The sequence below is a fragment of the Eriocheir sinensis genome, unplaced genomic scaffold (genome assembly GCF_024679095.1).
Source record: "Eriocheir sinensis breed Jianghai 21 unplaced genomic scaffold, ASM2467909v1 Scaffold701, whole genome shotgun sequence".
In the NCBI taxonomy this organism is placed as follows: domain Eukaryota; kingdom Metazoa; phylum Arthropoda; class Malacostraca; order Decapoda; family Varunidae; genus Eriocheir; species Eriocheir sinensis.
In genome coordinates this window covers 99,942-114,375 of record NW_026112056.1, presented here as the reverse complement: position 1 = coordinate 114,375, position 14,434 = coordinate 99,942, and the positions used below count along the sequence as shown (strand labels likewise).

Below are 14,434 nucleotides of genomic sequence, written 5' to 3'. Positions count from 1 at the left end.
TTTGGGAAGCATATAAATTGGATAACTGGGGAAACATACAATCTTCTTAGAAACATAAAAGCAGTATTTACATATCTAGACGAAGAGACGGTGAAGAAACTAATAACATCGGTGATACGTCCAAGACTGGAATATGCAGCGTTAGTGTGGTCACCTACATTGAAGAAAGAAATTAGAAAGTTGGAAAGAATACAGAGAGCAGCGACCAAACTATCGGAAACTTTGAGAGAACACACTTACCCCCCGGTCTCACAGACGCCGAATCACAAAAAAATCGTAGTACCTCGGGAGACAGCGTTTTCCCCGAATCACTACGAAAATTTGTTTATCTTTTCATCTCGAGGCGTTCGGTCGACCTCGAGGGCATATTCCCCGAAGTACACCGAATTATTTCCCAAAGTGCTACGACGTACTACAATATGCTACGATGTACTATGATTTCACCCTGATTTTCTCCCGAAGTACGCCGAGTTTTGGAGCCGAAGTACTACGAAGTATCACGAACCACACCAACTGTCCCGATTTGTAAGTACGAAGTACTACAATGTACGACGAACTACACCGATAACTCCGGATCTACTACGAGTTTCAAATCTCCTCCAAGAATTTGCTCCCGATTTTGAGCAAAAGACACACCCAGCATCATCATGACCAGGTTGGGGCTCTGTGTCCAAGTGGATTGGTGACGCAAGAGGGCTGGAGGAGGGGGTGTCTCCCCGGTAGCAGACGATGACCTCTTCTTGGATCGTCCCTTCACTTTCTTGGCAGGTTGTTCTTGAGTGTCTTCTTGTTGCTCATCATCATCAGGAGAGGCAGCAGCAGCAGAAGACCTTTTCTTCTTGTCTTGTCCCTTCTCGTCCTTTTTTGGTCCCATTGTGATGTGACGCGACTCCTGCAAATTGGAAAAGACTGATTGATGTGCAAAATGCTTGCCTTTTAATACTCTTCCCAAATTCGTAATAGGGTAAGGTGCCCCTTAAGAGAGATTGCCTGTTGTAGCCACATTTTTTGCAATAGAATTAAAAAAAAAAAAGATCTGTTGAAAGCTTAGGCTAAGGCCTATCTATGGTATATATCATATCCACTCATTATGATTTACACCTTTCTATAATGACAATTTTAAAAAAATAATAAGGGGGCTTCTTACCCTGCATGTGGGGTAAAACGCCCACTGGGTAGGCCTTCTACCCCACTCTGGCTTACAATAATAAAACTCACAGAAACATAAGGAAAATAGTTTTTTCACTTTATAAAAATATGATATGTATTCCCTTTTTGAAAACTATACCCTATAAATCTCTCTTGATGTGAAATATAGGAACACAGTCATATTTGTGTCTCCTAATGAACAGAATGTAAAACTAAACAATTAATTAATTTTCCAAAAGGTATCCCCTTCTTTAGACTAGTAATATTAGACAGCTTATCTTTCTTCTGAATTTTTGTAACAAAAGGAACATCTACTTTCATGAAAAATATATGGAACTAAATATTCAATTAATTTGATAAAATATGTCCTTTCTGTTGAATACTGATATCTGAAACAGTTAAAAACACCAACTTCCTTATAGTCTCATACTCAAAAGTGTTCACTTATGGATGCCTTTCAAAAACTTAAACAAATTATATTTAAAGCAATACTGTAATGCCTAATCAGACTGGCAGTTTTGACATACGTACAGATCTAGGCCTACTCCAATTGTACATTCCGCATGTACTCATACCTTTATACATGTCCCGAGGGAGACAAGAAGGGGTGGTGTTGGGATCTTTCTTTCGAATTCTTTTAAGAAGATTCGGAGAAAAGCATCAGAAAGGTGGGATACCTTTGAATTAGTGCAAGTCATCTGTGAAATTGATAGAAGGAAATGCACCTTTATTGTGGTGTATCGACCTCCGGATACAAGAGCAGAGGTCTTTATTGATGAATTTCGCACATTTTTGGAGTCTGTGGATATGGTGAGTGCAAATGTGTTCATCTGTGGTGACTTTAATCTATGGATTGATGATCCTGAAAATTCTTCTGCCATGGCCTTCATTGAGATGATGGACAGTTTCAACCTGATTAATAAAGTGAACGAGATGACTTCTTTAGGGGGTCATATGCTAGACTTGGTTTTCAGCGATATAGACGGTGATCTAGTGCAAGGGGTGTGTGTTGATGAAATATGTTGTATGTCCCCGGTGCATAAATTGGTAACCTTTGAAATTTCATACGTGAGGGAAGCAGTGCAGAGAAAAAAGATTACGTTCAGATTGCGAAAGAATTTTCAACCAGAAATACTGATTAACTCTGTAATACAGGAAATTACTATTAATTGTCGTGAAATCTGTGAACATGGCTCGGTGTTACGTGGAAACTGTGCTACCTGCCTGGTTAAGCTATATAATGGTTTAGCTAAAGATGAGTATAACAGCCTCTGTCCTCTGAGTGAAAAGGAGATAGTGTTGAGAGATCATGCACCTTGGTTTAATGTGGAAATACTGTGGGCAAAAAGAGAGAAGAAAAAAGAAAGACTGTGGCTTATGCAAAAAACAGATGAGGCAAGAAGAGCATACCAGGAGGCGAGAAACAAAGAAAATCGGCTTGTGATAAAACGGAAAAAGAATACTATCGGAATAAGGTTGTGGAGGCAGGGCCGAACATCAATAAATTATATAAGGTGCTTGACAGTTTGAGTGGAAACAGAAAGGTTAACAAGCTTCCGGATGGTTTCTCGGATGAAGTGCTGGCAAATAAGTTTTTAGACTTTTTTGACAAGAAAATTGAGAAAGTTATCATGAACTTTAGAGGCGACCGCGGTTACCATGGATCCGCTGTGGAAACTCCAGTCCCTGAAATAAAGTTAACAGGCTTTCAACAAGTGGATGTGGCTGTAGTGAAAACTATCATACACAGGTGAACCTGACGTACTGTGATGGTGATTCCTTGCCGATAAGTGACATCATTAAGAGTGGAAACTTTAGTGATTTATTAAATATTATGACTGTGATGGTTAACACTAGTATCGAAAACAAGACTTTCCCTGAGAGTGAGAAAGCGGCGATCGTGCAACCTATCGTTAAAGGTAAACTGGACCCACAGTGTTTAGTTCCTCTAGACCAGTATCCAACTTGACGTTTCTATCCAAGATACTTGAAAATGTGATCTTAAATCAGCTAATGGAGCATTTGCTAGTGGTGCAGGCTTTACCGGATAATGAATCTGCCTACAAGAGGCTTTACTCAACTGAAACTACTCTCTGTTTGGTGGTAAACAACTTGCTTGTGCTTATGGATGAAGGGAAGTGTGGTGTTCTGATTTTGTTAGACTTGAGTGCTGCGTTTGACACGGTGGAGCACAGTCTATTGCTTCAGGATTGTAAGAATATTGGAATTGAGGGTGGCGCGCTGGATTATCTGAGGAGTTACCTTGAGAACAGAACTTACTGTGTGCAAATAGGTAAATCGTTCTCCACTCATAAACTTTTGCAAAGAGGAGTCCCCCAGGGAAGTGTACTGGGTCCAATTTTATTGTGTTTATACTATTGGTCTTTCACATTTTACTAAGAAGGCATGAAGTTGACTTTAAACTGTATGCTGATGATACACAGTTCTATTTGTCGCTGAGTGACGTGGAAAACACTGAAGATAAGCTGAGCAGAATTATGGATGATGTCGGGAAATGGATGAATTCTAAGCAACTGAAGCTGAATGAGGATAAAACTGAATGTTTGATTGTGGGGAAGAACAAGGATGTCAGGAGGCTAGATGTTTCCACTCTTCGGATAAAAGATGACACTAGGACTGTAAAAAAGTCAGTCAAAGATTTAGGTGTGATACTTGACTGCACTCTATCATTCAAAGAACAGATCAGTCAGGTGGTGAGAACTGCAGGCTACCATCTGAGAAATATTGCATTTGTCAAGAAATACCTGGATGATAAGACCATGAAGATGCTTATATATATATAATCATGTAAATAGAAAGCTGGATTATTGTAACTCACTTTATTATGGCCTTCCTAAATATCTGCTGAAGAAACTACAACTTGTTATGAACAGAGCTGCAAGGCTAACAAAGGGTCTGGTGAGAGAATAACACCTGCACTCACAGACTTGCATTGGCTGTCCATTAAGGCAAGGCTAACAAAGGGTCTGCCCCCCCGTGAGAGAATAACACCTGCACTTACAGACTTGCATTGGCTGCCCATCAAGGCACGCATAGTCTACAAAATATTTGTCTTGACTTATCAAGCAATGCGACTTGGTAAACCTGGATATTTGAGAAATATTCTACAGGATTTTCATTTGGACACCACCATGTCACTGAGACACAGTGCAGAACAGTATAGACTCTATGAGCCCAGGGTCAACCTGGAACTGGGTTTCAGAGCATTTGAGAAGAGTGACCCGCGGCTCTTGGATCAGTTATGTGTAAGCATGGTGGTGCAGAGAGAGTGACAAGAGAAAGGGCATTGCAAGGAAGAAGGGTGGTAGGGTCTTTGAGACAAATCATGAATGGCAGAAGTGTGAGCATGGAGGTAAAGAGGGATTTGAGAAATACAATAATAGTACCAACCCTCACATATGCAAGAGAAACGAGGGCCTGGAATGAAAGTCAGAGGTCTAGAGTGCAGGCAGTGGAAATGAGTTATTTGAGAAGTGCTTGTGGTGTGAGTAGAATGGAAGGAATGAGTAATGAAAGTGTGTACGAGAGTTTTGGAATGTGTCACGGGGGTGAAGGGAAGAAGCGTGGAGTGGTGGAAGAAGTGAAGCGACAGACTTTAAAGTGGTTTGGCCACATGGAGCAAATGAAGGAGAGTAAGATGACCAGAAGGGTGTATGTGAGTGAGATAGAGGGAGGGAATGCTAGAGGACGACCTTGAGTGAAATGGAGGGATAGGGTGCAAGAGTACGTTAGGGAGAGGGGGGAAAGATCTTTGAGAAACTTTGAGCAGGCACGGAGGGAGTGTCTGGATAGAGATAGATGGAAACTCTGTAATGTGTGATGACTCTCATACTGGAGTGTCCGGGGGTTGTGTAAGGTTGTGTGTGGCGTCACTGGCACACTACAACGCAGCAGTGACTGGCAACAAAACACCAGCAACCAAATATTACAAAAAATACCACACAAATGACAGGACTCCCATGAGCTGCACACTGTTCAATGACTGACAAAGACACCCACCTGTGTGCTGGATGATGGAGGCGTGGTTGGGGGAGTTGCTGCGCTCACCCTTGTCAAAGTTCTTCAGCTCCAAGTGGCCGTGATGGATCCACAGGTCTGGAGGCTGGACGCCAGGCTTGTTGCTCTCACTGCAGCTGCCGCCAACACTGCAAGGAAGTGATGCATCTTACTAGCTGCTAAATACTACTGAGTGCTGCTGCTGTACCTCGCAGGGCTGTCCAGAGGGAGATGGAAGGGCACATGCAATCTTCAAAACAGGATGGATGTTAAAGGTATGAGGTTTGAGTTCAACAAAGCATATTTGAATTCATTTAAAGAAATAGCTCCCAGCCAGCACACTGCAAGCAATCACAAGTTAGAAACACGTGTTAGCTGCTCCACCAAGAGACACAGATATCACAAACAGAGGTCACTTGTTACCCTGCAACTATGTATAGCACAAAATGAAAGTCCATCTTGAACATTTCCTATGAACAAGTTTACCTTTTTTTTTTCTTTCTCTAATCTTGGCAAACTTAAGTCTTTGTGGACTATGCCCTGCAGCCTTGTTCTCCATATTACAAAGTGAATAAAAAGTTCCTGCAGTCAGTGTAAAGGATTGCTGAAATGAGTCATGGGATGAAACACACCAACAAGAAACTGTCCTGCCACCTTACACAATGCTTGGCCTGGGCTCCGCCTTGACCCGCGGCAGTACAGTGTGGTGGCCAAGAAGGCCCCCAGCTGGTCATGGCTCCTGCCACGCCAGCGATCACCAGCACAATCAGGCCTCTCGCTCCACACACCAGCCTGGGGCTCACCGATGCTCTTGTCAACAGCTGGAACACAGGAGCAGATGTATAATATTTTTAACATTGGCTTAATCAATCAGTCAATCAATGGGGCCTCTGCCAGCCTGCCTCACCCAAACTATGACACCATTCTTGTGGGTTCCTCTGTGCAGGTCCCTATGCAGGCACCTTCCCATACCATGTACCTCCCAGCAGGATCCATCAACCTGCTCTAACCCAACTTTCTGGGCACACTCTTTACTAAGGATTGTCTCTTACATAAACAACCTGGTAAGCAGGGTTTACCCACATGCCCACAGAGCCAGAGGTGGCATTCACAGAGCATGCAGGTAATGGGCCTCAAGTCAGCCTCAGGGAGGGAGTGCTCCATGATGAGGGACAGTATGGTGGGACACAACATGTGCATAACTGGGAGAACAGTGACTGATGCACCACAACACACAGCATGCAGGTAATGGGCCTCAAGTCAGCCTCAGAGAGGGAGTGCTCCATGATGAGGGACAGTGTGGTGGGACACAACATGTGCATAACTGGGAGAACAGTGACTGATGCACCACAACACACAGCATGCAGGTAATGGGCCTCAAGTCAGCCTCAGGGAGGGAGTGCTCCATGATGAGGGACAGTATGGTGGGACACAACATGTGCATAACTGGGAGAACAGTGACTGATGCACCACAGCAATGACGGCTCCCTAAGACTAACACTTCCTTACCTGGAAGTCGTGAAGCTTTCCACGGAGGAGAATGGACCAAAACCTTTGACATTGTGAGAGTGCATCTTGTGCAAATACTTCCTTGAAGGCGTCAGTCCATGGACGGTGAGGGTGAGCCAGTCCCCCGTCACTTCCCCCATCACCCAGTCACCGACAGTTTGGTCCGTGGTGAGGAATATCACGTAGCCTGGAACAAACAAAATTACTCTCTCAATAATCTTTTTTTAACCGTGTACCAGTGACAGGCAAAATTTGTGGCTTTACCGTGTAGCAGCGACGGGCCTAAATAGATGATGCATAAACTGATCACAAATGCATTGATATATATTATAAAATGGCTTGCCTGAGTGATGATTTTCTCTCTCTCTCTCTTGTTTGGACGTCGCGGCCTATTGCGCCGGTAGGCTTCTTCCCGGTGGGTCCTGATGGTCGGCCCAAGGCAGTGCTTAGAGTGGCCTTTCAGAAACATGATCCCTGCAGCTACTGGGTTAAGTGCTGCCCATAGCTCCAGTAGGCTCTTTGGAGGGGCCTCTTGGATGACCCCAGCCCGGTAGTGGCTCAGGCAAATTGTATTTATAGTGGCTGACAGGATGTATGGTTCTTGCTTCCTGCCTGGCCCACGCTGCCCACCACCATGACCTAAGTCACTGTTTATTTACTATATATCCAGGTCTTTTCCATGTCAGTGAAGGTGTGTTCCCTTAACTATGTAGTCTAGTACATCACTGTGGTTTGGCACACTGACTCTTTTTTATTTTTATATAATTTGAAGATGCCATCCTGGTAACCCATCAGCTCACCTGTGATCCTCCCATTGTTCCGCTGCAGCGGCTGCCGGGTGAAGGTGGTGGTGGACGGCTGGCCAGGGAGGGCCAGGACGGTCAGGCCACCAGCAGGGTGTTGGAGGCCACCAGGCTATAGGGGGACTCACGCCAAACCTGATGGGGAAAAGTGTGTGGGAAAAAGTGTGATTTTGGCACACCAAAACTTCAAAGTTCCCCCATCATGCATTTTATATATATATATATATATATATATATATATATATATATATATATATATATATATATATATATATATATATATATATATATATATATATATATATATATATATATATATATATATATATATATATATATATATATATATATATATATATATATATATATATATATATATATATATCCTGGTGAGTGATTCATAAGTTTCATAGGTTACTTTAAGTTTAAGTTTAGGCCTGTAAGTCTGAGCACAGTCAAGGATCCAGATACATACTTGTTCAGTACTTGTTTGTAGTTGGTACAGGAGCAGGTTTAGGACAGATAGAGTTGCCTGAAGTTGTCATTTTCATGACAGAATATTATATTATTACCATACAGAAGAATATCTACTTTTATTCTATTACGGTTTGGTTGCAAACCTTGGTTGCTATTATGATACATTGCCAGCCAAGTTAGTAAAGACTAAAGGAGGCTGATTTTTTACCTAGTAAAAAACATGTCAAGTTGGCAACATTAGCGCAGGAGGATATAATAATGTAGGAATCTTTTTTTTTTATACTTTGAAGAGAATAAATGAATCATTGCACATGAATAGGTTGTTTTACTTTATCATCTTTGGAGCACATCATTTAACCTATGGAATACTTTTACTCAGAAAAATACAAATAAAATCAATGATTTAATCATTTGATTAAATCAATTTGATTAAATCATTGCCAACCCTGCTGTGCTGTTTCTAATACCATTATGTAAGGTTCATTCTTAAGTATTTGCAAAAGGTCAATGAAAAATCAATATCTCAAACACTAATAATAGCTCACCCTATGAGTCATAATTTCTCTGTGCCTCATCACAGCAAGGATTCAGCTGTGCAGGATTTCCTTGAGAAGTGTTGCAGGACTGAGTGAATATTTACTGAAAGAAGAACGAAGGCTTCCAGCACTGTGGTCTCACCCTGATGGTCTTCACAGCAAACTCACACACTGTTGATGGCTTGAGGCTGTCAATGAGGCAGGTCACATCCGTGGCGTTGACGTAGCGGCTGGAGGATGAGGACGAGAAGGTGGTGCAGCTGTTGTACTGCAGGAGTCAAAGGTCAGTATTAACAGGAGTCAGGTACAAGGACGGAGGGAAAACATAAGAAAGGTCACAGGATGAAGGACTTGCTTGTGAAATGAGACATGAATGACAGGAGTATAGGAAGGGTGAGAGGGAGTGCTTGCAGGAACAAGAGGATGTGTAAGTGAAGGATAAGGATGTATGAGGGAGGATATGAGGTGTATAAGGGACTGTTTGCAGGAAAAAGAGGATGCATGAGTTATGGATAAGGATGTGTGAGGTGGACGTGAGGTGAATAAGGGAGTTTGCTGGGACGAGAGTATGAGTAAGTAATGGATAAGGATATAGAGAGGAAGATATGAGGTGAATGAGGGCTGTTTGTAGGAGGAGACGGATGCAAGTTACGAATAAGGATGTGGAGAGGTGGATATGAGGTGAATAAGGGAGTGTGTGCAGGGAAACAAGAATGTGTAAGTGGTGAATAAGTTCCTTGACAAATGACTAACTTTTCCGCTGCTGTGTTGATGCAAGTGGCAAGTCGTGACACAGTGCACAAAGAACATGAGATAAAACATATATTTTCCAGCTGATGACTGCCCTCCCTGAAGCAGCCCAGCAACACTACCCAAAACAGACCACTTATGGCCTCCCATTCTTCAAGCTTGTGATAGGAACGGCATCTAGTGGCCTTTTAATTTTTTTTTAATTTCTTTACCTTGAGTTGCCTCCCTTGAAAAAAAAAATAATAATAATAAAAAAATAAATAAATAAATCACCTGGTTCTGGCTCAGCATGGTGTCTGCCCACTGCAGCACCACGGTGAAGGGCGTCAGCACCACGGCCTTCACCCACACCGCCGGGTCCAGCGTGGGTGCCACCACCTCCTCCTCCTCTGGCTGGGTGCGGACTTGCTGGTACCGGTTGCCCGTCACCCACGTTGTTGAAGGCTCGCAGGCTTATCACAAACTCCATGTTGGGTTCTGAGGAGATGGAGAACTTGTTATGGACCTAATCGTAACAATACAACAATTTTTTCACGACCCTTAACCCGTCCGCTGCGATTGGCACGGATTTTGCCTTCACTTGTAGCCTGGTAACATAGTCCCAGGTCTTTCTCTCGCTGTCTGTGGTGGATAGTGGAGTGTTTCCCATGTGGTATTGGTGTGCTGGATATCCCCTCCCAAGGTGCAGGACTACACTTTTCTTCACTGAACTGTAGCCACGGACACTTTTTGTTCCATTCCTGTAGCTTGGCGAGGTCTGCTGCTAGGAAATCCGCAGTCAAGGGGTTAAACTGGGCAGAACAGATAACAAATAAGATAGACTAACAGACAACAGGTAGAAAGACAGATAACAGGCCACAGATAACCAATGAATAACCTGACTAACATTATGACCACCCAGGAAATATCTGAGAGTTCAGGGCAGACAGAGGAATGAGCCTGAACGATGATGAGTCTGAAAATGGCAACTCAGAATACCACCTCCTTTCCCTCAATAATTGCTCTCATGGTCCAGGGTCTTCACAATATGGAGAGCTAACTTTATGATGGTGTGTAAATACTTTTCTGTGTGTGTTTGTGTGTGTGTGTGTGTGTGTGTGTGTGTGAAATGTTAACAGACTCAATAAATGTTTAACTATGATCTACTTAGCAAGATCTCTACCTTCACTTTACTTTGCTTAAATGAAAACTTGTTATGGACTCCATCATCATTTTTTTGGGGGGGGGTGAATGTAATGTTAACTCCAGACTCAATAAATGGTTAACTATGATATCATTTAACCCATTGACTGTGGATTTCCTACCAGAAGACCTCACCAAGCTATAAAAATGGATCAAAATGTTTCTACTAAAATTCAGTGAAGAAAAATGTAAAGTCCTGCACCTTGGGAGGGGATATCCAGCACACCAATACCACATGGGAAACACTCCACTGTCCACCAGAGAGGCAGAGAAAGGTTACCAGACTAACAGTGAAGGCAAATCCGTGCCAATCGCATTTGACAGGCTAACAAAATCTTTACCTTCTCTTGGCTCAACACAAATGTAGAAGTGGCTAATTCAAAATCCCTGTCTTGTGGAGAATCACACTGCAGGTCTGCATACTACTTGGCCAGAAAATGGAGAATTAGTCACAAATGATCATCTTACACACCCAGCTTATCAATGATGTAACCGTGCTGCTTGCTGTCCACGATCTTGGAGTAGATGTCCGCCACGCCTTGGTCCCAGGCAATGGTGTAGCCGCACAGCAGCACATTGTGCTGTGCGGGGGGCTGCCAACACACCCTGATGTGGTCAGTCAGCGCCACGGCTGTAATGGACCACAAGACACTGCAGATAACACAGTGACTCCACCATCATGATCACTATGTAGGTTTTATCATGGCTTCCAAACATGAATATTTTGTACCATGAAAACAAAATTATACAAATGTATTGTACCTGTAAGTTATCCTAAATTCTATGCACAACACATATATTAGGTTTATACTGTTTGTTGGGAATTAAGAATGTAAGTGATGGATAAGGAGGTAGGAGGTAGGAGGGACAATTTGAAGGGGACAGAGGATGTAAATCACAACACTGAGGGAAACACTCACCCTTCAGACCAACTGGCTTGTCTGGGACCCTGTTTTCATGGAGGTCATTGGTGAGGTCCCCGCCAGGGTGGACTGAGTGTATGGGCAGTGCCGTTGACCGTGAGTGCTGCAAGATGGAAATGGAAAATGAAAATGAGGAGCTGTTAGCATATTCTCAACATGGAAAAATTCCACTTACATTAAAATTTACTCTGTTGAAATGAAATGGGAAAAGTATATTTGTCCCCTTGAATGTGCATTTCCTAGCAGAAGACCTCATCAAGCTACAGGAGTGGAACAAAAAGTGGCTGCTACAATTCAATGAAGAAAATGTAGTCCTGCACCTTGGGAGAGGATATCCAGCACACCAATACCACATGGGAAACACTCCACTATCCACCACAGAGACAGAGAAAGACATGAAACTATATATATGATACTAGGCTAACAGTGAAATCCAAACCCGTGCCAACCGCAGCGGACGGGTTAACCCAAACTACCTGCCCCGTCCACGGACCCCCATAGGGCACGGAGGGTAGACGACCGGGCTTAAATGTCAACGCCTACTCGCACCGCCACGGCACCGCTACAAGGCCGGGAGCACGAGGATAACAAGGGGGGCACGTGGATAGCAGGGATAACAAGGGAAGCACGGAGCACAGCGTCCCTTCCTCTCTCCCCGCGCGAGGTAAACAAACACTGAACAGCTGATGGCTGGGATTATTGTACAACGTTGCCAGATTGTCGTACTCAGTTTCTCATGTTTCCCAATTTCCATCCCCAAAACTGTTTCCTGGGTCACAATAACGATATTTATTTGTAGTTATTGTTGAAATGGTTTATTATTCATGTTTCCTGGTGATATTTATGCGGGAGAAGCTGGTAAATGTAATGCTCCGAGTACGACAATCTGGAAGCGATGCTGGGATAACTTGCCTTCATCATCTCGCCCTCGTGCATGTACCGGTTTTCGACGCTTAACCATTGCCAAAACACATCAGGAATCAACGGTTTTAGTGATAACTATATCTGAGTCTCGTTATTGGGCGCCAGAGACAGGTTTTGGGTGGGAGATCGGCAAATATAACAGGCTGACTGTAACGAGCTGGCAACTTCACGCCCGTGTGACTCGCCAGCGATACGAAATTGTCGTACTTGGAACATTGTACTTCCCTTATATTATAGTTGTCTATCTATGATGTGTAAATTTATCTATTATTCATTTGTATTCGTCTAGTTGCTAAACTCGTGTGCTCCAGTTAAACTGTTAATTGACTCTCCTTGCTGACATCATCCCGGTAAATATAAGTGCTGCATTCCACTGACACTATTTTTCAAGCACCTTCCTCACCACAAAACTGTTCTTGTTTCCTCTAATGACTGACTCACTGACTGCTTGATTAACTGACTGACTGACTGGTTGACTAATTGACTGACTGACTAACTGACTGACTGCCTGACCGCATGATATACTGACTGACTATATAGCTGGTTAACTGACTGACTGAATGAATGATGGATTGACTGTCTGACAGACTGACCGATTGCCTGGCAGACAAACTGGTTGACTGACTGACTGAATGATTGAATGAGATTGATCGACTGATAGAAGGTTTACGAGTGGTGGAGCGCCGAGGTGAGTTTCGACAGGGGATGCTTGTAGCCTATGTCGATCTCAAGAAGGTGTTTGACTCAGTGCATCGCGAGGCACTCTGGGATCTTCTGCGACTTCGTGGGATTCCTGCGAGGACTATTGGTTTGCTGACTGACCTGTATTCTGGGATAGAAAGTGCTGTGAAGTGTGTGTGTGTTGGGGGGCTTGTCCAGTTTCTTTCCCGTGAATGCGGGAGTGAGGCAGGGCTGTGTTCTTGCCCCATCGCTTTTCAACACTTGTATGGACTGGATACTGGGCAGAGTTGTGGACCAGAGTCATTGCGGAGCATCCATTGGCAATACCAGGGTCACTGACCTTGTTTTTGCCGATGATGCAGTAATCCTGGTGGAGTCGCTGGAGGTCTTGGTGATGGCTCTCGAGGCACTGCACGAGGCGGCGAAGCCCTTGAGACTCCAGGTCTCCTGGGCCAAGACCAAGGTACAGGTGTTTGGAGGCTTGCTGGATGACACAGTACAGTCTGTTCATGCGTGTGGCGAGGACGTTGAAATCTCGGAAAGTTTCACGTATCTTGGTAGCGTAGTTCATAACAACGGTGAGTCTGGCCAGGAAGTCTTACGGCGGATTGGTCTGGCCCACGGTGCTATGGACTCGCTCAACACGAGTATATGGCGTTGTCGATACCTGTGCAGGTGGACAAAGACGCGGATCTTCAAGTCCCTTGTGCTCCCTGTTTTACTCCATGGTTGTGAGACATGGACACTAAACGGGACTTGGAGCGGCGGATTGATGCCTTTAGTAATAAGTGTCTACGCAGAATCATGGGATATCGCTGGAAGGACTTTGTGTCAAACAGGCGACTACTCCGTGAGGCTGATTCGACATATATTACCTGCATAGTCCGTCAACGCCAACTCCGGCTATACGGGCACGTTTTCCGGAAGCTGATCCTGCTCATCGGGTTGTCTCTGTGAGAGACAATCCTGAGTGGAGGAGGCCACGGGGACGCCCACGGAGTTCGTGGCTTAAGCAAGTCGATAGATCCTGCCGGGAGGTACTCGGGTTGGGAAGGGGGCCTGCAGGAGACTCGCCCGGAGGGACCCCCGGGCTTGGCGTCGTAGGGTGGGCGAGGCGACGCACCCCCTGGCGTATGCCCCATTGATTGATTGATTGATTAAGATAGTGCTGATTCTCGTAGTAGTAGTAGTAGTAGTAGTAGTAGTAGTAGTAGTAGTAGTAGTAGTGGAAAACCGTATTAGGAAGTATTCGTATAATTGTATTCCAAAAATTCCTGACAGAAGTCAAAGTGTGCTCACTGTATTTGACAGAAGAGTTGTGTTTTTAATGCACAGATGGCGTTAGTGAAGGTATCGATAATGGACTGGCTTAGATAGATTTTATGAGTTCGTTGTTCCGGAAATATGGCGTTCGTGTTGGTATCAGAAGAGGAAATATTTTGAGTCACATATTCACACACAGGCAGCTGTACAGACAGAGAGA

General features: G+C 44.0%; 1 long non-coding RNA gene across 1 annotated transcript; it reads right to left on the bottom strand.

Moving 5' to 3' along the window:
- Positions 1-818: 818 nt before the first annotated feature.
- On the bottom strand, positions 819-11,846 carry LOC126993992 (uncharacterized). The gene is made up of 10 exons (XR_007748630.1): positions 11,823-11,846; positions 11,344-11,449; positions 10,896-11,054; positions 9,515-9,718; positions 8,501-8,759; positions 7,476-7,613; positions 6,676-6,862; positions 5,826-5,987; positions 5,170-5,315; positions 819-892 (listed from the first exon to the last, which is right to left on the bottom strand). It is a non-coding gene; the product is annotated as an uncharacterized LOC126993992 (long non-coding RNA).
- Between the last annotated feature and the right edge of the window lie 2,588 nt (positions 11,847-14,434).